The sequence below is a fragment of the Mercurialis annua genome, linkage group LG7, assembly GCF_937616625.2.
Source record: "Mercurialis annua linkage group LG7, ddMerAnnu1.2, whole genome shotgun sequence".
Classification (NCBI taxonomy): domain Eukaryota; kingdom Viridiplantae; phylum Streptophyta; class Magnoliopsida; order Malpighiales; family Euphorbiaceae; genus Mercurialis; species Mercurialis annua.
The window spans coordinates 18,307,350-18,328,992 of NC_065576.1; the positions used below are offsets into that span (position 1 = coordinate 18,307,350).

Genomic DNA, 21,643 nt, shown 5'->3' on the forward strand with positions numbered 1-21,643 from the left:
GTAGCTCAGCTCTCGGGACCAGGCCTATTCGATTATGTTTATTATTTAGAATTGTGGATTAGGGTTCCAACTATTATTCGTAATATCGTTATCAAATGTTTTTGAACGGTTTTAAAGGTTTTACACTTAATAAATATAGATAGTGGTATAAACTCATCTCAGTATATCTGACAACGTTGTTTTCCCAATTTTTCAAAGGGTTATGATCTGAGAGAGTCTGGTGATCTCCGCACTCGGAGGTTCCATTTATTTTAGTAGAACTATCAAACTATTTTATTCTTAGACCGCAGTAGTTGACTAGACGTCTTTATTATTATTACAGTTGTTTGTCGGATTGGTCCGACTAGTTATATTGCTCTGGCATGTTACATTATTTACACTGATTTATGTTATGTCTATTTTTAGACTCAGAATTGGATAAGCATGTTATATTAATTGTTGAATATTATAACTGCTAGAATTAGGCTGAAGTCTCGGTTGCCCCCGAGCATTGGTTTTCTGCAGGTTTAATTGAATTGTATGTTATAAGGAAGGCTAGCTACGGGTGTTGGTACTACATTACCCATGCCCTAGCGCCGGTCACGATTCATGAAAATGGATCGTGACAAACTTGGTATCAGAGCTTTGATTTCAAATCAAGGCCTTATGCATGTTATGTGTTATGTGTTTTTGGCATGATAAGTTGATGTCGTGTCTTAGGAACTACTGCGGAAATAGGACTCGTGTCTTGTCTTTTAAAACGTCATCTTTTGTTTTCAAACTTTCAGCCTACATCATATAGGTGATGTCTGTCAGTCTTTATTTGGTGTTGATGCTATAATTGACAATTTATTTCATTTGGGTGTTAATTGTTGTGTTATATCAAGTTGAGGTTATTTCACTTAGGTGATTACCATTACTTAATTTCTCGGGAAATCTTAGGTTGGTAAATTTTTCTAAAACTCATACTTGGGTATGATGTTGTTTGATAAACCTTGGCGTTTATGCCTGAAACGATTTAGAATATATGGTATGGTTACAATTATTTTACGTGATGGTTGAATTGCTTTTGCCTTATTAATAAAGTACATCTTGACTTTGGCCTCGATTATTTATTTTAAATGTGATCGTGTGTTGGGCGTTAACCTTGTTTTCTAGTAAAGAAATTTTGGGTTAAACTTTAAAACGTGTTTTGTGATCACACATGGTTTTACCACATTTTGCTTTAAGGATTTTCATTGAGAAATATATTTTTATTCGATTTGTGTTATGACACAGAATTAAAGAGAAGTTTGATATTAATTCTTTAAAAGTTTTGATTTTTGGTAATGTTGTCAGTGAAAAGGATTTCTTGTATTTGAATTTTGGGGTTTACGAAATGGCTGTTTGAAATCAAAGATTTCTCACTTGAGTTTTGCATTACCATTAAGCGGTTGGTTTATGTTGGTGCTCCTAAAATTTTAAAGAATGTAAATTTTATTAAAATATTTTCCGGATTTGCAAATATTTTGAATACGTTTTATAAACGTTTGTTTTGGGTTCGACTTGGGTCATCCAAATTTAGGAGTTGATCTTGGTAGTTTTAATAACTCGGCTAGCTTGATGAGTTTTATGGTTTGAGATACTTGGGTATTCGTTTTAAAGAAATTGATAAATAAGAAGAGATTTTTTACAGATAGTGATTTAGTTTTAACTGTGGGGCTCAACTAAATTTTTGGAAGTTTTCGTATTTGACTTTAAATTTCAAAACGAATTTTGAAGCGTACTATTAAACTTAATAAATGTAAATAGCATTATAAACTCATCTCAGTATATCTGACCCCGTTGTTTTCCGAATTTTCCAGGCTTATGATTTGAGTGCGTTGGTCATCTCCGTTTCTTTGATTCCTCGGAGGTTTTTACGTCAACAAAGCTAGTTAACTGTTTGTAATACCCCGTATTTTTCTCGTTATGTTTTTACTTGATTTCGGATTGGTTCTTGCATTGAGACACCTTGATTGAGCCTTGTTTTGTATCTTGTATGTTACACATATATCGTGTGGGTATTAGATATTGATTCGATTCATTTTCGGGTATTTATTGAAGTTGTTTTCCCATGTTTTCCAAAACTGCCATGTGTTAGTAAAACGTTGATATCTCACAATTGAACGGTCGGATCGGGCTCATCTTTGGATATATTGTTCCTAAGAGGATTTACTAAAATCTGGTCGGTTGGATTGTTATTTGGAGGTTTCTAACTCTAAAAATACCTTTTAAACCGTGGGCTTTAATTGCAGCCCAAGTAAAGCCCACAGGAGTCTATGAATAGACCCCTTAAGTTGCAAACCCTAGCCCCCATTAATCTCCAAACCCTAAAAACGAATTTCTTCACTCAAAGAACTTGATTTCTTCTTTCTAACAAGTCCGGATGCGATTCATTCCGCTAAGAATATGATTTTACATCCTACTCGCAAGATCTACGCGATTTCTACGTTGTGTTCTTCGTTAGAGGCTTGTGGATTAAATTAAATTCGGTCCAGCCCCTTGAACCTTGGGTTAATACATTATTTATCTTATTGTTCATCATCCTTAGGTATTGTTTTCATATCCATTTGATTCATGAATTCATTGCTATGTGATTTTGCCTAGAAATGCATAATATAGGATTTTAATGAAGTGAATTGTTACTATTGTCATGCCATGCTTATGCTACTGAGTTTGTATGGATAAAATGATGGTTTGTACATATATAAATTGATGTTACATGTTTTGAAAAGCGTTTGGCATGATTCATCAATGTTAGGATTTTTCTAGCAATTGTTGTATTTTAATCGATTTACTGGTTTGAATCTATGAAATTGAGATTCTATGCTTAGGTTACTGATATGTATGATATTTTTGATGGATTTGATGTTTATGAACTGATCTTGTTGGTTGTATCAACACTTTGGCATGCTCTCGATTGTTTTAGCTGAAATTGCGTAAAATGCTGAATTTGGGTTCTTTAAGAGTTGTAATTGCATAAATGTTTTGCGATGATGTACCTACTGTTCTAAGATGATATATATGATGTTTATATGATTTAGGATCAGTGGCTATATGATTTGGGTTGTCGAATGCATGATTTGGTTTGTTTAGCATGTTTAGGCAAATTCTAGCGAAAATGCGTTATCGATTGTTTAAGGGATGTTGGCATGAGTTTAGATCTGAGTTGGTTTGGTATCTTGAAATTATGTATGATATACTACTGATCTAAATGAGTTTGGGAGTTTGAATTATAAATGTTTTGGTACGTGTTGGCTTAGTTTGCAAACTAGCTAGTTTTACACTAAAATGCTTTGATTTCAGATTCGATGCTTTGTAATGACTTCAGATCTGAATTACTTTCATATTATTGATTATGGCATGTATATGAACTGATCTAAGGTGTTTTGTTTTGGCGATTCATGTTTGGTCTAGTTTTGGGCTAAGTGCCATGAATTCTTAATTGGCTTGATGTCGTGAAAAATATATTAATTGATTGCAAATGTTTTGCTATGACATGTGTTATATAAAATGTGATTATTAAGCATGATAGGGCTGTTGTATATTGGTGTTTTTCTTATTTGGTTGTGTTTGTCCTTTGCGAACTTTTATCGAATTATAATCATGATGCTATACTTGGGTTATAATGTTTAATTTGAATTCCCTTATTTCTCTAAATTGAAACTTTGGTATATTTAAATGATTCCGGACTTTAAACAAATTGTTTTACTTTGGTTGGATGTTTGGTTCGGGTTAGACTTGGGTCGCCCAATTCGTGAGTATAGGCTTGGCAGTTGTGATAACTCGGCTAGCTCACCACTTTGGTTTAAACTTGGTTTTATGATTTTAACTAAGTTATTGAAATGGTTTTCCGGATTATGTTTTTGTAATAACCCGGAAATTTAAGAGTTAAAATATAGCCACGTGTCTAATATTTTATTAGACGGGAGTAGGTAAATTAAATTTAAGGATAAATTTAATTTACAAGTGTCCCTAAATTTTTAATATGGCTATAGGATTGCAAATTTAAATTTTTAGAATTTAAATTTGATTAGTTATATAGTTAACGGAGAAAATATGGATTTATGAATTGGGTGCAGAATAATTCATAAGTCCCTAGCGAATATTTTTGGTACTAATATTCGCGAAATATTTTAAAAAGGTTGTCGTGAAAATTTGATAAAATTTGGAAGCAGAAATTTTATCAAGCGCAGTCAATGCGGGCTTAATAAATCGAAAATGATTTATTAAGAATAAAATATAAGTCGGATGGGAATAAAAATAATATTTTTATTCTTTCTATATTTTATTAGATTTTTGGTAAAATTTTCACGAAATTTGGAAGTCGTTTCCGTTTAGACTACGAACGACTAGTTTAGAAGTTGGTTTAAAGTGCATGATTGAGCTAGTACTAAACAGCACTTTTACCAATCATATATATATGATTCATTTGAATCAAAATGAAGATACAGCCTTCATTTCTTCCTTTCTTAAAAGGAAAAAGAGCTACTGCTCTCTGCAACAAAAACGAAACCCTAGGTTTCGTGCCGCTTCGTCCATTTCTCAATCCTAACTCAATTTCTTCAACGATTACTCACGTAATCGAGGTATTATATCCGTATTAAACGTTTATATCGATTTATTTCGAATATAAACTCGTTTATAAACGGTTACCGTATCGAATTATCGTTTTAAACGTCCGTATTGATTTTGGATTGTGTATATGTGATTGTGGACGTTAGAATAGCGTTTTTGGACGTTTTAAGTAGGACGGGAGGTCCCGGAAATTCGTTTCCGGGGCTGTACGGGTGCGCAGCCCGCTGTGCGCGAGCACAGCGAGCTGTGCGACCGCACAGCATAGTGTGCGGGCGCACAGCATCAGCTGTGCGGACGCACAGCATGAAAATGCTGTGCGACCGCACAGCCAAGCTGTGCGACCGCACAGTTTGTACTGTGCGACCGCACAGTACTGCTGTGCGGGCGCACAGCAACCCCGACGGGTTACCGGGGTTCGTTTCGTTCGGGCTTTTCGGAGGACTTTCCGGGGGCGATTCCGACGTGCTTTCGCCTAATAACCCGAGGTGTTTTCCAACCGAACCTAAAACATTTTTAATAAATGTTTTTTAAACTAAAGTTAGATATTTTAAAATGATAACTTGTGTTAGAAGAAAGTGAAAAGGTTTTATAACATAAACCTAAAGACTTTTAAAAGGAGATTTTAAAAGTAAGGTTAAATGTTTATAATGGATTTTAAAAGAGATAAAGTCAACGTTTAAACAGTTTTAAATATTTAGCAATTGTGTTGCTAAATACTTAGTATATGACCGAGAATTGTTTTGACAATTAGGTCTATACTATAAATGGTTTTCTTTAGGTATTGCAATACCTAAAATAACTTCCAGAGAGAAGTTAGAAAGTTTTCTCAAAGTAATACCTAAAATAACTTCCAGAGAGAAGTTAGAACGTTTTCTCAAAACGAGAATCTATAATATGGTTTTAAAAGAAAACAGACCATAAGTGCTATGTGTTTAAATGATTGTATGTTTGACCTAGATCTGGGTTTAAGGACCTAGAAATTTTATAGGAAACATATATTGATATATTTTATCCTGTTTGCTTTGTGTGTTTAGTCCGACCAGCTAGCGAGCAGTCTGACCACAACCACAGGATTAAGTTCCAGACCTAGCGGTGTTTGTGAGTTCATTTGTTTACTTTTGAATATTAGTATTCAATTGTTTTAAACTCCATAAATCGCACTAAGTATGAAACTTAGCCAAGGAAGATCCACTGAAACGAGCTATCTATTGGGCAACAATAGGACTGTGTGATCACCGGTGTTAATGAACTAGATGAGAGGTAAATATTATAAGCATACATATTGAGATTAGGTTTTAAGCCAGATGCTTATAAAGCGGCTTAAACCTAATGGGTAGTCCTGAGGTGGCAGTGATTTAAGTTCCGGCCCAGCAACCCTATACAGAGTCAAGATGGCTGTGATACATATGTATACAGCACATCCTGTATTAAACAAGAGTTGTGCATATGCATTATATATATGATAGCATTATAACGTAATCAGGATTAGGGTTTCATTTGGATCGAGGACTGGTAATATTTTTATATACCGACATTTTGTTTATACGCGATTTTGGTATTTAACTGTAAACCTATCTACTCACTCAGAAATATTTATATTTCTGACCCCGTTGTTGTTTATCATTTTTCAGGTACCTAGCTACCGGGTCTGGTCGAGCTTCCACCCTTTTCCATCAGGGAAGCTTATTCTGTTGTTATGTAAATAACACTTTAAACTCTTAGATGCTGCAATAGTGTATATAGGTTTGATATGTCTGTAGCCACGTCATGGTTCCTCTGTCTATATACTCTGATAGGAACCTGACTTTGTTTAGCTCTAATAAGTGGCTACTTAATAGGCATATGGTGTTTTATGGTGTCCCCTACGGGTGGGCCAAGCTTCGTGTCTTTGGTCTGCAAAGACACTGTGTTTAGTTTAGCTGGCCTTACGTTTGTGTGCCTGCTGTGCATGTTTTTAAATATGTTTGATACAACGCTTTGAAAAGAAAAGTGTTCGATATATTTTATTAAACATATTGTTCGGGTGCGCGGTTTGAGACAGGGCTGCCTGCGAGGCAAGGCACGTGAGCCAAGTCCCTGTACCACCGCACCGGTTTTCAGAAATGCGCGTGGGTCAGAATAACTAGGGTTATTCAACCAGCATTTCTGAAAACGCGGTATCGCCTATATGAATATTTTCAGAATGTAATTTCCACGTTAAACGGAAAAATGTTCTAACGGTGTTTTCTGAAAACGGGTCGTACGCGAGGTACGATCTAGATTTATATATATTTATATTTAGGAGGCGAAAAATTTATAGAGGTTTTAGGCTTGCTACGGGTTTCGGAACAACCATTCCCATTCCCTAGCGCCGGTCTCGGCTCGGGTTTCGAGGCGGAAATCGGGTCGTGACAAGTGTGGTATCAGAGCCTGGTTTTAGGACTTGAATGTCTGAAGTATTGTTGCTGATATTTGTTAAGTAGAGGTACTAGAAGTCATAAGAGTTCCTAGTGAACTATTGCAGCAACATAGGATTCGAGTCATGTCTTGATCAGTTGTCAGTTATTGAATACAATTAGCTATAGATAGCAACTATACATGTGTGTAGTATGTATTGATGTTTTGATCAGGAACACATGAGTTGTTCTTGTGTTCGAGACACGTTACAACTGATGGAACATGTGAGATGTTCCTAAGTTGGAAACACGTTACAATCATGGAGCGAAATGGTCAGAACAGATGACCAGTATTTGAGGAGAATGGTTCTGTTTGAACACAGGACAAAGCGAAGATTTTTTTTCTTTGAATTTTTGTTCGAGAAAATAGTTAGATTTTCTCTGAATTGTGTTTGATTGTTATATGTTTTGCTTATATGGGTTTAATAGTTGATACATGTTATATGAAAATGTGATTTTTCTATAACTATTACATACGGTACTTATGCTGAAATTTCATGTGTTTCAGTATGTGTGGGCCTAGTAGAGCTCATACGCATGTGGGGTCTGATCCACATAATGTACCAGGTTTGCCTGTTATACCTGATACATCTGTTCCCATAGAGGCTGTTGACTCAACATCAGCGTGTGACATGGACATATGGGAGGATGCTATTGGAGTAGAGGAATTAGAGAGAATGTTGAATGAAGACATAAACAGTACTGGAAATAGCCATAGCTCTGTGTCTGAATCGACTGCTACATCAGCTTATCTGGGATTTAAGGTAAAAGAGTTCTTAGCTGAGGTGGACCATCTAAGGAGGGTTCAACAGCAAATAAGACACTCGCCGAATCAGTCGTGGGAATACTTGAGCGAGTGGGAGGTGCAAGAGAACCAAAGTTTAGATAGGCTGAGAGATTATATGGACAAGTATACTAGGGAAGATTTGAATGTGGAGGCATATACTGTTGAGTTTATGCGTTTATGTGAAGAAGTACCTGAGTTAGTTCGTGATGGTGAGGAAGTTGCAAGTAGGTACGTCAAAGGTTTAGGGCCTGAGTTCGAGGAACTCATGGCGGTAAAGTCTGATTCTGTAGCATATCTGGCTGGGCGTGCGAAGCAGATAGAAAGTAAGTTGAGGAGGAATGACATACCCCTCCAGCCGTACTATTACACCAAACCTGAAGAACCTACTGCTACATTTCCTAGGACAGGAAATTCTGGACCCGCAAGGCACTACAACCCCTATTTTGTTCCGCGAGGGGGAAAGGATAAAGGAAAACTGAAATTCCGTGGAGGACGAGGTAAAGGCCCGATGATTCGTGAAGCGTTTCCGTCTTCGCGATCATCGTCAGGTAATGTTTAGTTATGTGTTTAATGTTTAAGTTAGTCTGTTTATGTGTTTTCAATATTCGCGTTAGAATTGAAAAACATAAACTACAGATATAAATTATATCCTTAAACAAAAAGAAATACACATACAAGTAAACATTAAAAGATGAATGAGAAATGAGAATTGACAAGTTAGGGATGTTAAAAACGTGCATCCTTAAAATAGAAATCAATAATTATTGATAAACAACCAAATGATGTGAAGCAATAATAATCCTAATGTGAGGATAAAGTATTAGGATTAAGAAACTTGAAATGTTACGAAGAAGTAGTTTGAAAGAAGCTTACAAAGTGAGTATTGCAGTTTTGTTTTAAAAGAATGTATTATTGTGCTCAGATGCATCATGAATGCATATTGCAACAATCACTATAGAAAAAGGAATACTTGAATTCCATATACTTATACAAAATGATTTTTGATAGGACATGCATCATGTATATTAGTATATCAAAGAGAAAGAGGATATATAGCAACTCTTTGGGGATGAGAGATGTCATCACCCTGAGCCACAATTGTACAAAAGTTTTAAAATGTGAATTGTTAGATTCACAGTTTTGAAGAGATAAATTTAAAGAAAATCCAGCTGGTACACACATATATTTATATATGTGGGTGAATATGTGTATATGCACATATGTTTGAAATAATTGGTTTGAGAAACCATTTGTTTATAAAATAAAACTTTGTGAAAATAAATTGTTAAGAAACAATTTGTTTACAAAACAAACTGTATTTGTTTTAAAATGTAAGCATACTCAAACGAAAACTCTGTAATAATGTCAAGATAGGATACAAGATAGTGGAGATGAGATGTTGCGATTTTTATTGTTCATAACATACAATAAAGATCTGGATTCTAATGTTTCATTCCGAAACATCAGAAATTATTAAAGATTGAGAAGAGTAGGAAGTGAGAATTTACATTCTTGCTTTGAGATAGATTAAGAGGTAAGTCTAGTGATGGACTTTTATGATAAATAAAAGTTCGAGAATAGATAATAGAAGATAATTGCGATTAAGATAAGAGAGAGTAGGATATAATTAAACACAACTCGGTTAGTTTGACTTCAAGTAACTGTCGGTGAACAAAGTCATACGCATGTGTTTAATTAAAATGGATATGAGATTGGTCTTACAGACAGAGCAGATGTCAGTAAAGGACATATCTCTTGAATCCAAACGAGTGGTTAGATAAACCAAAACTCATAAGTCTGAGAGGAGTAAACCTCGGCACTTAACTAATAAATAATAACGAATAGTTAAAAGAAAGATGATGAAGAGGAAAATAGTTCAAAGAACCAAGTAGTTACACTACTAGTTCTGATTTGAATAAAGAGAGTCCTTGATTATGTTAATGACTGACAGACTTTGTGAAGTCATGTCAAAGAAGGTATTCATTAATAAATAATTATTAATTAATCAATGAATAAACAATATACTTAAACAGTATAATAAACCTTGGATTAACATAAATGGAAATGTTATCAAAGTGAGAAAGAGATGAGAATAAAGAACTCAAGGAGTAAGTTTCAGATGTTATCTGGACACTAACAAAGAGTAGTACAACCCCAGTAACTATTGATCGAACCGTTAGATCGGTTTGATATTGGGATAGGATAATCTCAGGACGGTTATCTAAGTTTTAACCGTTGCGATCGACGAATGAAGAGGAATATGATGCTTGAAGAGGGAGGTGATGTTGTGAAACTTGCGTGAATTTTGGCAGTGAGCCAAAAGCGCAAGTGATCACGATAATAAATGTAAACTTTAGTTAGCTTGGAATTGTCAACATAAGCTCCATATATGTATACAAAATGAATTTGAAAACTGTGTTGAGACAGTAATTTCAGAAGATAAATTCCGAGAACCGGGTCATATGACTGTGAAGTCTAGGCTGACTGGTAACGAAATATACATGTAACGTACATGTATTTTGAGTGTCGGGCCAGAAATGCGTAAAGCATGGCCGACTAAAAATTGAAAAATATTTAATGAACATTTTGTTTTAATGTAAAATGTTTTGAAAATGGAGCTACAGTTGATAGTCAGTTAATTAAACATAATAGTAACAGCTATAGCACAGTTATGAAAACTGTTAGCTGTGAACAAGGAAGATATGTATATGGAGAAGAAGTTAAGAAGTCCAATTAACATTGGAAATCCCGAAAACTAGGAATGAAAGTATAGTTTTGCGGTGATTATAAAGGAAGTTACAAGGTGCTCTATAGTGAGATAGTTAGATTATAACCACACCTACACCTATACAACCACACTCTGGAAAGAGAGGAGATCAGTTACCCAATCTGTAACAGGAAGTTACTATAGATTGAGGAGTAAATAAAGGACATTCTATACAAGGTATAGAAATGTAAGGAAACTAAAAGATGAATGAGTAGTTTATGAAACAGTAATCATAAAACATATTAAAAGTCATCTCAATAATAAGATGAGCCATAAACAAACAATTAAGATTGAAAAGAAAAGTTAAAGAAAAATAAAATAAATAAAGATATGTATGACAAAGGTGGTATATTAAAAGAGGAGTTATCGAAAGCTAGCAAAGGTAACCTAGTTTTATGATAACCCTGGAGTAAGTTAAATGGTATTAACTCATACCAACCTATTTAGATCGCTTAGCAAGAAAGAGACTAGAGATTAATTCTTGGAATGTGTTGAAGGATGCTAAGCTAAGGAGTAAAAGATATTCCATACGAGTTATAGGATCAAGAGAAGTATAAAAGTGGATAATCTGTTGCGGAATGAAAGTTCAAACAGATGATATGAACAATAACGAGGAATAGGGATATGATTGAGAACGCCAGACAAGATGGTGCTATGCTTTCCGAAGCATGAAGTGAGATTAGGTATAAGTGAAATTTGGATTATAAGTGAAAAGTAAGTATATGTAAATTCGAGGACGAATTTATATAAGGGGGAGAGAATGTAATAACCCGGAAATTTAAGAGTTAAAATATAGCCACGTGTCTAATATTTTATTAGACGGGAGTAGGTAAATTAAATTTAAGGATAAATTTAATTTACAAGTGTCCCTAAATTTTTAATATGGCTATAGGATTGCAAATTTAAATTTTTAGAATTTAAATTTGATTAGTTATATAGTTAACGGAGAAAATATGGATTTATGAATTGGGTGCAGAATAATTCATAAGTCCCTAGCGAATATTTTTGGTACTAATATTCGCGAAATATTTTAAAAAGGTTGTCGTGAAAATTTGATAAAATTTGGAAGCAGAAATTTTATCAAGCGCAGTCAATGCGGGCTTAATAAATCGAAAATGATTTATTAAGAATAAAATATAAGTCGGATGGGAATAAAAATAATATTTTTATTCTTTCTATATTTTATTAGATTTTTGGTAAAATTTTCACGAAATTTGGAAGTCGTTTCCGTTTAGACTACGAACGACTAGTTTAGAAGTTGGTTTAAAGTGCATGATTGAGCTAGTACTAAACAGCACTTTTACCAATCATATATATATGATTCATTTGAATCAAAATGAAGATACAGCCTTCATTTCTTCCTTTCTTAAAAGGAAAAAGAGCTACTGCTCTCTGCAACAAAAACGAAACCCTAGGTTTCGTGCCGCTTCGTCCATTTCTCGATCCTAACTCAATTTCTTCAACGATTACTCACGTAATCGAGGTATTATATCCGTATTAAACGTTTATATCGATTTATTTCGAATATAAACTCGTTTATAAACGGTTACCGTATCGAATTATCGTTTTAAACGTCCGTATTGATTTTGGATTGTGTATATGTGATTGTGGACGTTAGAATAGCGTTTTTGGACGTTTTAAGTAGGACGGGAGGTCCCGGAAATTCGTTTCCGGGGCTGTGCGGGTGCGCAGCCCGCTGTGCGCGAGCACAGCGAGCTGTGCGACCGCACAGCATAGTGTGCGGGCGCACAGCATCAGCTGTGCGGACGCACAACATGAAAATGCTGTGCGACCGCACAGTTTGTACTGTGCGACCGCACAGTACTGCTGTGCGGGCGCACAGCAACCCCGACGGGTTACCGGGGTTCGTTTCGTTCGGGCTTTTCGGAGGACTTTCCGGGGGCGATTCCGACGTGCTTTCGCCTAATAACCCGAGGTGTTTTCCAACCGAACCTAAAACATTTTTAATAAATGTTTTTTAAACTAAAGTTAGATATTTTAAAATGATAACTTGTGTTAGAAGAAAGTGAAAAGGTTTTATAACATAAACCTAAAGACTTTTAAAAGGAGATTTTAAAAGTAAGGTTAAATGTTTATAATGGATTTTAAAAGAGATAAAGTCAACGTTTAAACAGTTTTAAATATTTAGCAATTGTGTTGCTAAATACTTAGTATATGACCGAGAATTGTTTTGACAATTAGGTCTATACTATAAATGGTTTTCTTTAGGTATTGCAATACCTAAAATAACTTCCAGAGAGAAGTTAGAAAGTTTTCTCAAAGTAATACCTAAAATAACTTCCAGAGAGAAGTTAGAACGTTTTCTCAAAACGAGAATCTATAATATGGTTTTAAAAGAAAACAGACCATAAGTGCTATGTGTTTAAATGATTGTATGTTTGACCTAGATCTGGGTTTAAGGACCTAGAAATTTTATAGGAAACATATATTGATATATTTTATCCTGTTTGCTTTGTGTGTTTAGTCCGACCAGCTAGCGAGCAGTCTGACCACAACCACAGGATTAAGTTCCAGACCTAGCGGTGTTTGTGAGTTCATTTGTTTACTTTTGAATATTAGTATTCAATTGTTTTAAACTCCATAAATCGCACTAAGTATGAAACTTAGCCAAGGAAGATCCACTGAAACGAGCTATCTATTGGGCAACAATAGGACTGTGTGATCACCGGTGTTAATGAACTAGATGAGAGGTAAATATTATAAGCATACATATTGAGATTAGGTTTTAAGCCAGATGCTTATAAAGCGGCTTAAACCTAATGGGTAGTCCTGAGGTGGCAGTGATTTAAGTTCCGGCCCAGCAACCCTATACAGAGTCAAGATGGCTGTGATACATATGTATACAGCACATCCTGTATTAAACAAGAGTTGTGCATATGCATTATATATATGATAGCATTATAACGTAATCAGGATTAGGGTTTCATTTGGATCGAGGACTGGTAATATTTTTATATACCGACATTTTGTTTATACGCGATTTTGGTATTTAACTGTAAACCTATCTACTCACTCAGAAATATTTATATTTCTGACCCCGTTGTTGTTTATCATTTTTCAGGTACCTAGCTACCGGGTCTGGTCGAGCTTCCACCCTTTTCCATCAGGGAAGCTTATTCTGTTGTTATGTAAATAACACTTTAAACTCTTAGATGCTGCAATAGTGTATATAGGTTTGATATGTCTGTAGCCACGTCATGGTTCCTCTGTCTATATACTCTGATAGGAACCTGACTTTGTTTAGCTCTAATAAGTGGCTACTTAATAGGCATATGGTGTTTTATGGTGTCCCCTACGGGTGGGCCAAGCTTCGTGTCTTTGGTCTGCAAAGACACTGTGTTTAGTTTAGCTGGCCTTACGTTTGTGTGCCTGCTGTGCATGTTTTTAAATATGTTTGATACAACGCTTTGAAAAGAAAAGTGTTCGATATATTTTATTAAACATATTGTTCGGGTGCGCGGTTTGAGACAGGGCTGCCTGCGAGGCAAGGCACGTGAGCCAAGTCCCTGTACCACCGCACCGGTTTTCAGAAATGCGCGTGGGTCAGAATAACTAGGGTTATTCAACCAGCATTTCTGAAAACGCGGTATCGCCTATATGAATATTTTCAAAATGTAATTTCCACGTTAAACGGAAAAATGTTCTAACGGTGTTTTCTGAAAACGGGTCGTACGCGAGGTACGATCTATTTTTATATATATTTATATTTAGGAGGCGAAAAATTTATAGAGGTTTTAGGCTTGCTACGGGTTTCGGAACAACCATTCCCATTCCCTAGCGCCGGTCTCGGCTCGGGTTTCGAGGCGGAAATCGGGTCGTGACAGTTTTAAAAGTGGGAACTCAATTGGACTTGACTATCGTATGACTTTGGTTATGTTGAATATGTATGATTACTCTACTTCGGTTAATGCTTTGACATTTTGGCTAAATATGTGTAGTTACATATTGATGGTGTGTACTTTGGATTGGTTGATATATGTGCTAGTCCTACGTGTTGTCTAGTACTCTCTAGAGTTAGGGGATGATATTAATTATGTTTTATGCCTTCTTTTAGACACGTCGACTGCTCGTGCTTCGGAGTCGAAACAGGTTTAGTTGCTTGCCAGGTTTTTCACGTGGATTTGCAAGCAGTGAGTTTATATCTCTATTTACCTCTTTATTAAGCAATTATTATATTTTGTATATATATACGTATAAGCAGCTTTTGAACTGTTTTCCGGCATTGTGGATTTGATTTGGAATGTGCTACTCGATGGGCATCATCGGGACTGCGTGCGCACCGGTAATGATTATGGTATTGAGGTAGGTTTGAGATACGTCTCACCTTAGTGAGGGCACCGGTGGAAGATACGTCTCCTGGGCTCACTATTTATTAAGTGATAGTCGGGGATCGGTTATTGAGATACGTCTCACCGACACGACAATGGATTTAGAATTGTGGATTAGGGTTTCATTGATAATCCATAATGAAAATGTTTTATTAAACGTTTTAAAGGTTTTTAACTTAATAAATGTAAATGGTTATATAAACTCTACTCAGTAAATCTGACCCCGTTGTTTTCCCAAATTTTCCAGGTTTATGATTTGAAAGCTGGTCCACTCCGATTCTTTTGATTCCTCGGAGGTTTTTATGTTATTTAAACTAGTTTCTGTTTTCAAACTCTTAGACCGCAGTAGAACTAGTTATTTATTTCATTTGATACTACACTTTGGGATTGTCGATATATTCGATTATTATATTTGGCATGATTACTCTGGATTACGATATTGTTATATATAAGGCATGATGTTGAACATTTAAGATATTGAAGTTATTTATATTAGAACTGTAGTATAAATTGCTAGACTTAGGTTGGAGTCTCGGTTGCCCCCGAGCAGTTTTCTGCAGGTTTAAATGATTATTTGATTTCCGCGAGGCTTGCTACGGGTTTTGGTACAACCATACCCATACCCTAGCGCCGGTCTCGATTCATGAAATTGGGTCGTGACACTGTTTTATCTCTTAGACCGCAGTAGAACTAGTTTATCATTTTGATTATCGTACTTGGATTGTCGGATTGGTCCGATTGTTTTATTATTACCTTTGGCATGTATACTTTGGATTTATCTCGTTATATATAAGGCATGCTGTTGAGACTCAGTTTAGATGAGTATTTCAAATATTTATGTTATTCATATAAGAACTGTGATATAAAATGCTAGACTTAGGTTGGAGTCTTGGTTGCCCCCGACCAGTGTTTTCTGCAGGTTTATTTATTTGATTTTTTTCCGCGACGCTTGCAACGGGTTTTGGTACGACCATACCCATACCCTAGCGCCGTCCGCGATCCATGAAATTGGGTCGTGACAGTTTTAGATATTTGGCTTAAATCGCTAAAGAGGTTGAACATTATAAACGTTAAGATTTGTTTCGTAGCTTTTTAAACGTATAGATTTGTTTTGCAACATTTTAAACGTTTGGCTTAGCTAAAAAGGTGAAACGTTAGGTTTTCTTTCATAACATTTTAAACGTTAAGATTTGTTTTGCAACATTTTCAACATTTTGCTTACATAGTTAAAAAGATGAAACGTTAGGATTTGTTTCGTAACTAAATGTTTGGATTTATTTCGTAACGTTTTAAACGTTTGGCTTAAATTGCTAAAACGGGGAAACGTTTGGATTTGTTTAGTAACGTTTTAAACGTTTAGATTTATTTCTTAACGTTTGAAACGTTTGGATTTGTTTTTTTTATCATTTTAAACGTTTGGATTTGTTTCGTATCGTTTTAAACGTTTGGCTTAAATCGCTAAAAAGGGAAAACATTTGGATTTTTTCGTAACGTTTTAAACGTTTGGATTTGTTTCTTAACGTTTTAAATGTTTGGATTTGTTTTATAACGTATTAAATGTTTGGATTTGTTTCGTAACGTTTTAAATGTTTGAATTTGTTTCGTAATGTTTGAAACGTTTGGATTTGTATCGTAACGTTTTAAACGTTTTTTATTTGTTTCGGAACGTTTTAAATGTTTGGCTTAAATCGTTAAAAAGTTGAAACATTAGAATATGTTTCGAAATATTTTAAATGTTTGGCTTAAATTGCTAAAAAGAGGAAACGCTAGGATTGTTTCGTAAAGTTTTAAACGTTTGGATTTGTTTCGTAATGTTTTAAACATTTGGCTGAAATAGCTAAAAAGATGAAACGTTAGGATTTCTTTCGTAACTTTTTAAACGTTAGGATTTGTTTCGTATTGTTTTACATGTTTGGATTTGTTTCGTAACGTTTTAAACGTTTTGCTTAAATCGCTAAAAAGGTGAAACATTAGGATTTGTTTCGTAACGTTTTAAACGTTTGGTTTAAATCGATAAAAAGGTTAAAGGTTAGGATTTGTTTCGTAACGTTTAACACGTTTGGTTTAGTTTTGTAATGTTTTAAACGTTTTGTTTAAATCGCTAAAACGTTTAAACGTTTGGATTTGTTTCGTAACGTTGTAAATGTTTTGATTTGTTTTCGTAACGTTTTAAATGTTTGGCTTAAATTGCTATAAAGGTGAAACGTTAAGATTTATTTCGTAGCGTTTTAAACAGTTGGCTTAAATCGCTAAAAAGGTGAATCATTAGGATTTGTTTTATTAGGTTTTAAACCTTTGGATTTGTTTCGTAACATTTTAAACGTTTGGCTTAAATCGCTAAAAAGGCGAAACGTTAGGATTTGTTTTGTAACGTTTTAAACGTTTGGATTACTTTCATAACATTTTAAATGTTTGGCTTAAATCGCTAAAAAGGTGAAATGTTTGGATTTTTTCGTAACGTTTTGAACGACTGGCTTTGTTTCGTAACGTTTTAAACGTTCAGATTTGTTTTGTAATATTTTAAACGTTATCTTTAATGGCTAAAAGGGTGAAACGTTAGGATTTGTTTCGTATTAAACGTTTGGATTTGTTTCGTAACATTTTTAAATTTGGCTTAAATAGTTAAAAAGGTGAAATGTTTGGATTTGTTTCGTAACGTTCTAAACGTTTGGATTTGTTTCGTATCGTTTTAAACGTTTGGCATAAATCGCTAAATCCGAAAAACGCTTGGATTTGTTTTGTAACGTATTAAATGTTCAGATTTATTTCATAACGTTTGAAACATTTAGATTTGTTTCGAAACATTTTAAACATTTAGATTTGTTTCCTAACATTTTAAACATTTGGCTTAAATCGCTAAAAAGGTGAAACGTTAGGATTTGATTAGTAACATTTTAAAAGTTTGGCTTAAATAGCTAAAAAGGGGAAACGTTAGGATTTGTTTCGTAACATTTTAAACGTTTAGCTTAGATATCTAAAAAGGTGAAACGTTAGTATTAGTTTTTAATGTATTAAGTGTTTGTATTAAATCGCTAAAAAGGTGAATCGTTTGGATTTGTTTCGTAACGTTTTAAACGTTTGGATTTTTTTTCGTAACGTTTCAAATGTTTGGCTTAAATTGCTAAAAAGGTGAAATGTCAGGATTTGTTTCGGAACGTTTTAAACGTTTGGCTTAAGTTGCTAAAGACGTGGAACTTTTGGATTTGTTTCGTAACGTTTTAAACATTTGGATCAGTTTCGTAACCTTTTAAATATTTGGCTTAAATCACTAAAAAGGTGAAATGTTTGGATTTGTTTCGTAACGTTTTAAACGTTTGGATTTGTTTCGTAAAGTTTTAAACGTTTGGCTTAAATTGCTAAAAGGAAAAAGTTTGGATTTGTTTTGTAACGTTTTAAAAGTTTTGATTTGTTTTCGTAATATTTAAAATATTTGGCTTAAATTGCTAAAAAGGTGAAACGTTAGGATTTGTTTCGTAACTTTATAAATGTTTGGCTACAATTACTAAGAAGATGAAACTTTAGGATTTGTTTCATAACGTTTTAAACGTTTGGCTTAAATTGCTAAAAAGGTGAAACGTTATGATTTGTTTCATAACGTTTTAAACGTTTGGCTTAAATCGCTAAATAGGTGATTCTTTAGGATTTGTTTCGTAACGTTTTAAAGGATTGGATTAGTTTTGTTAGGTTTTAAATGTTTGGCTTAAATAGCTAAAAAGGTTAAAAGTTTTGATTTGTTTCGTAACGTATTACACGTTAGGATTTGTTTCGTAACGTTTTAAACGTTTGGTTTAAATCGTTAAAAAGGTGAAATGTTAGGATTTGTTTCGTAATGTTGTAAACATTTGGCTTAAATCGCTAAAAAGGTGAAACATTAGGATTTATTTCATAATGTTTTAAACGTTTGGATTAGATTTGTTACATTTAAACGTTTGGATTTGTTTAGTAACGTTTCAAACGTTCGGATTTGTTTCGTAACGTTTTAAACGTTTGGATTTATTTCGTAACGTTTTAAACGTGTTGCTTAAATCGCTAAAAAGTGAAACGTTAAGATTTGTTTCGTAACGTTTTAAACGTTTGTCTTAAATTGCTAAAAAGGTGAAACGTTAGGATTTGTTTTGAAACGTTTTAAACGTTTGGATTAGTTTCGTAAAGTTTTAAATTTTTGGCTTAAATCGTTAAAAAAGTGAAATGTTAGGGTTTTTCTTAACGTTTTAAACGTTTGAATTTGTTTCATAATGTTTTAAACGTTTGGATTTGTGTCGTAACATTTTAAACGTTTAGTTTAAATTGTTAAAAAGGTGAAACGTTAGGATTTGTTTCGTAACGTTTTAAACGTTAGGATTTATTTCGTAACGTTATAAACATTTGGCTTAAATAGTTAAAAAGGTGAAACGTTATGATTTATTTCGTAACGTTTTAAACGTTTGACTTAATTCGCTAAAATGGGGAAACGTTTGGATTTGTTTAGTAACGTTTTAAACGTTCGGATTTATTTCGTAACGTTTGAAACATTTAAATTTGTTTTGTAACGTCTTAAACGTTTGGATTTGTTTCGTAACGTTTTAAATGTTTTGCTTAAATCGCTAAAAAGGTGAAACGTTAGGATTTGTTTCGTAATGTTTTAAAAGTTTTTAAAAAGGGGAAACGTTAGGATTTGTTTCGTAATATTTTCAACTTTTGGAATAAATAGATAAAAAGATAAAACGTTAGGATTTGTTTCGTAACGTTTTAAATGTTTGGCTTAAATTGCTAAAAAGGTGAAATGTTAGGATTTGTTTCGTAATATTTTCAACGTTTGGATTGAATAGATAAAAAGATTGAACGTTTGGATTTGTTTCGTATCGTTTTAAACGTTTGGCTTAAATCGCAAAAAGGAAAAACGTTTGGATTTTTTCGTAACGTTTTAAACGTTTGGATTTGTCTCTTAACGTTTTAAATGTTTGGATTTGTTTCATAATGTATTAAATGTTTGGATTTGTTTATTAACGTTTGAATTAGTTTCGTAACGTTTGGATTTGTAACGTTTTAAACGTTTTTTATTTGTTTCGGAACGTTTGGCTTAAATCGTTAAAAAGTTAAAACATTAGAATTTCTTTCAAAATATTTTAAATGTTTGTCTTAAATTGCTAAAAAGAGGAAACGCTAGGATAGTTTCGTAAAGTTTTAAACGTTTGGTTTGTTTCATAACGTTTTAAACGTTTGGCTGAAATAGCTAAAAAGGTGAAACGTTAGGATTTCTTTCGTAACTTTTTAAACGTTAGGATTTGTTTCGTAATGTTTTAAATGTTTGTATTTGTTTCGTAATGTTTTAAACGTTTTGCTTAAATCGCTAAAAAGGTGAAACATTAGGATTTGTTTCGTAACGTTTTGAACGTTTGGCTTAAATCGCTAAAAAGGTGAAAGGTTAGGATTTGTTTCGTAACGTTTTACACGTTTGGCTTAGTTTTGTCATGTTTTAAACGTTTGGTTTAAATCGCTAAAACATTTAAACGTTTGGATTTGTTTCGTAACGTTTTAAACGTTATGATTTGTTTTCGTAACGTTTTAAATGTTTGGCTTAAATTGCTATAAAGGTGAAACGTTAAGATTTGTTTCGTAGCGTTTTAAAAGTTTGGCTTAAATCGCTAAAAAGGTGAAACATTAGCATTTGTTTTATTAGGTTTTAAACGTTTGGATTTATATCGTAACGTTTTAAACATTTGGCTTAAATCGCTAAAAAGGTGAAACGTTAGGATTTGTTTCGTAACGTTTTAAACGTTTGGATTACTTTCGTAACATTTTAAATGTTTGGCTTAAATCGCTAAAAAGGTGAAATTTTTGGATTTTTTTCGTAACGTTTTGAACGACTGGCTTTGTTTCGTAACGTTTTAAACGTTCAGATTTGTTTTGTAATATTTTAAACGTTTGGCTTTAATGGCTAAAAAAGTGAAACGTTAGGATTTATTTCGTATTAAATGTTTGGATTTGTTTCGTAACATTTTTAAATTTGGCTTAAATAGTTAAAAAGGTGAAATGTTTGGATTTGTTTCGTAACGTTCTAAACGTTTGGATTTGTGTCGTATCGTTTTAAACGTTTGGCATAAATCGGTAAATCCGAAAAACTCTTGGATTTGTTTTGTAACATATTAAATGTTCAGATTTATTTCGTAACGTTTGAAACGTTTGGATTTGTTTCGAAACATTTTAAACATTTAGATTTGTTTCCTAACGTTTTAAACATTTGGCTTAAATCGCTAAAAAGGTGAAATGTTAGGATTTGATTAGTAACATTTTGGCCTAATTACTTAAAAACCACCCACGTTGTAACTTTTTTTCATTTATACCATGACCTAGAAAATTTTCAATTGTACCCTATTTTTAATTTTTATGTTTCATCTCTACCCTAATGAGTTGAATTGACCTATTTTCTTTTAAAAAAGAGTTTAAATTAGTCCTTCATTTTTAACATATATTCTAATTAAACGTTAATGTTAATCATTTATGTATCTTGTTTTTAATATTTTCATCTTTAAATTAATTAAATTACCAAAAAAATTACTTTTGGGGTACAAACGAAACATAAAAATCGAAAATAGGGTATAATTGAAAATTTTCCTAGATCATGGTATAAATGAAAAAAAGTTACAAGGTGAGTGATTTTTAAGTAATTAGGCCTAACGTTTTAAACGTTTGGCTTAAATAGCTAAAAAGGGGAAACGTTAGGATTTGTTTCGTAACATTTTAAACG

The 21,643-nt window shown here is 33.6% G+C and overlaps 1 long non-coding RNA gene across 1 annotated transcript; it reads left to right on the forward strand.

The window, feature by feature from the left end:
• The first annotated feature begins 2,298 nt into the window (after positions 1–2,298).
• On the forward strand, positions 2,299–15,389 carry LOC126655099 (uncharacterized). The gene is made up of 3 exons (XR_007632893.2): positions 2,299–2,551; positions 14,643–14,718; positions 15,164–15,389. It is a non-coding gene; the product is annotated as an uncharacterized LOC126655099 (long non-coding RNA).
• Positions 15,390–21,643: the final 6,254 nt, after the last annotated feature.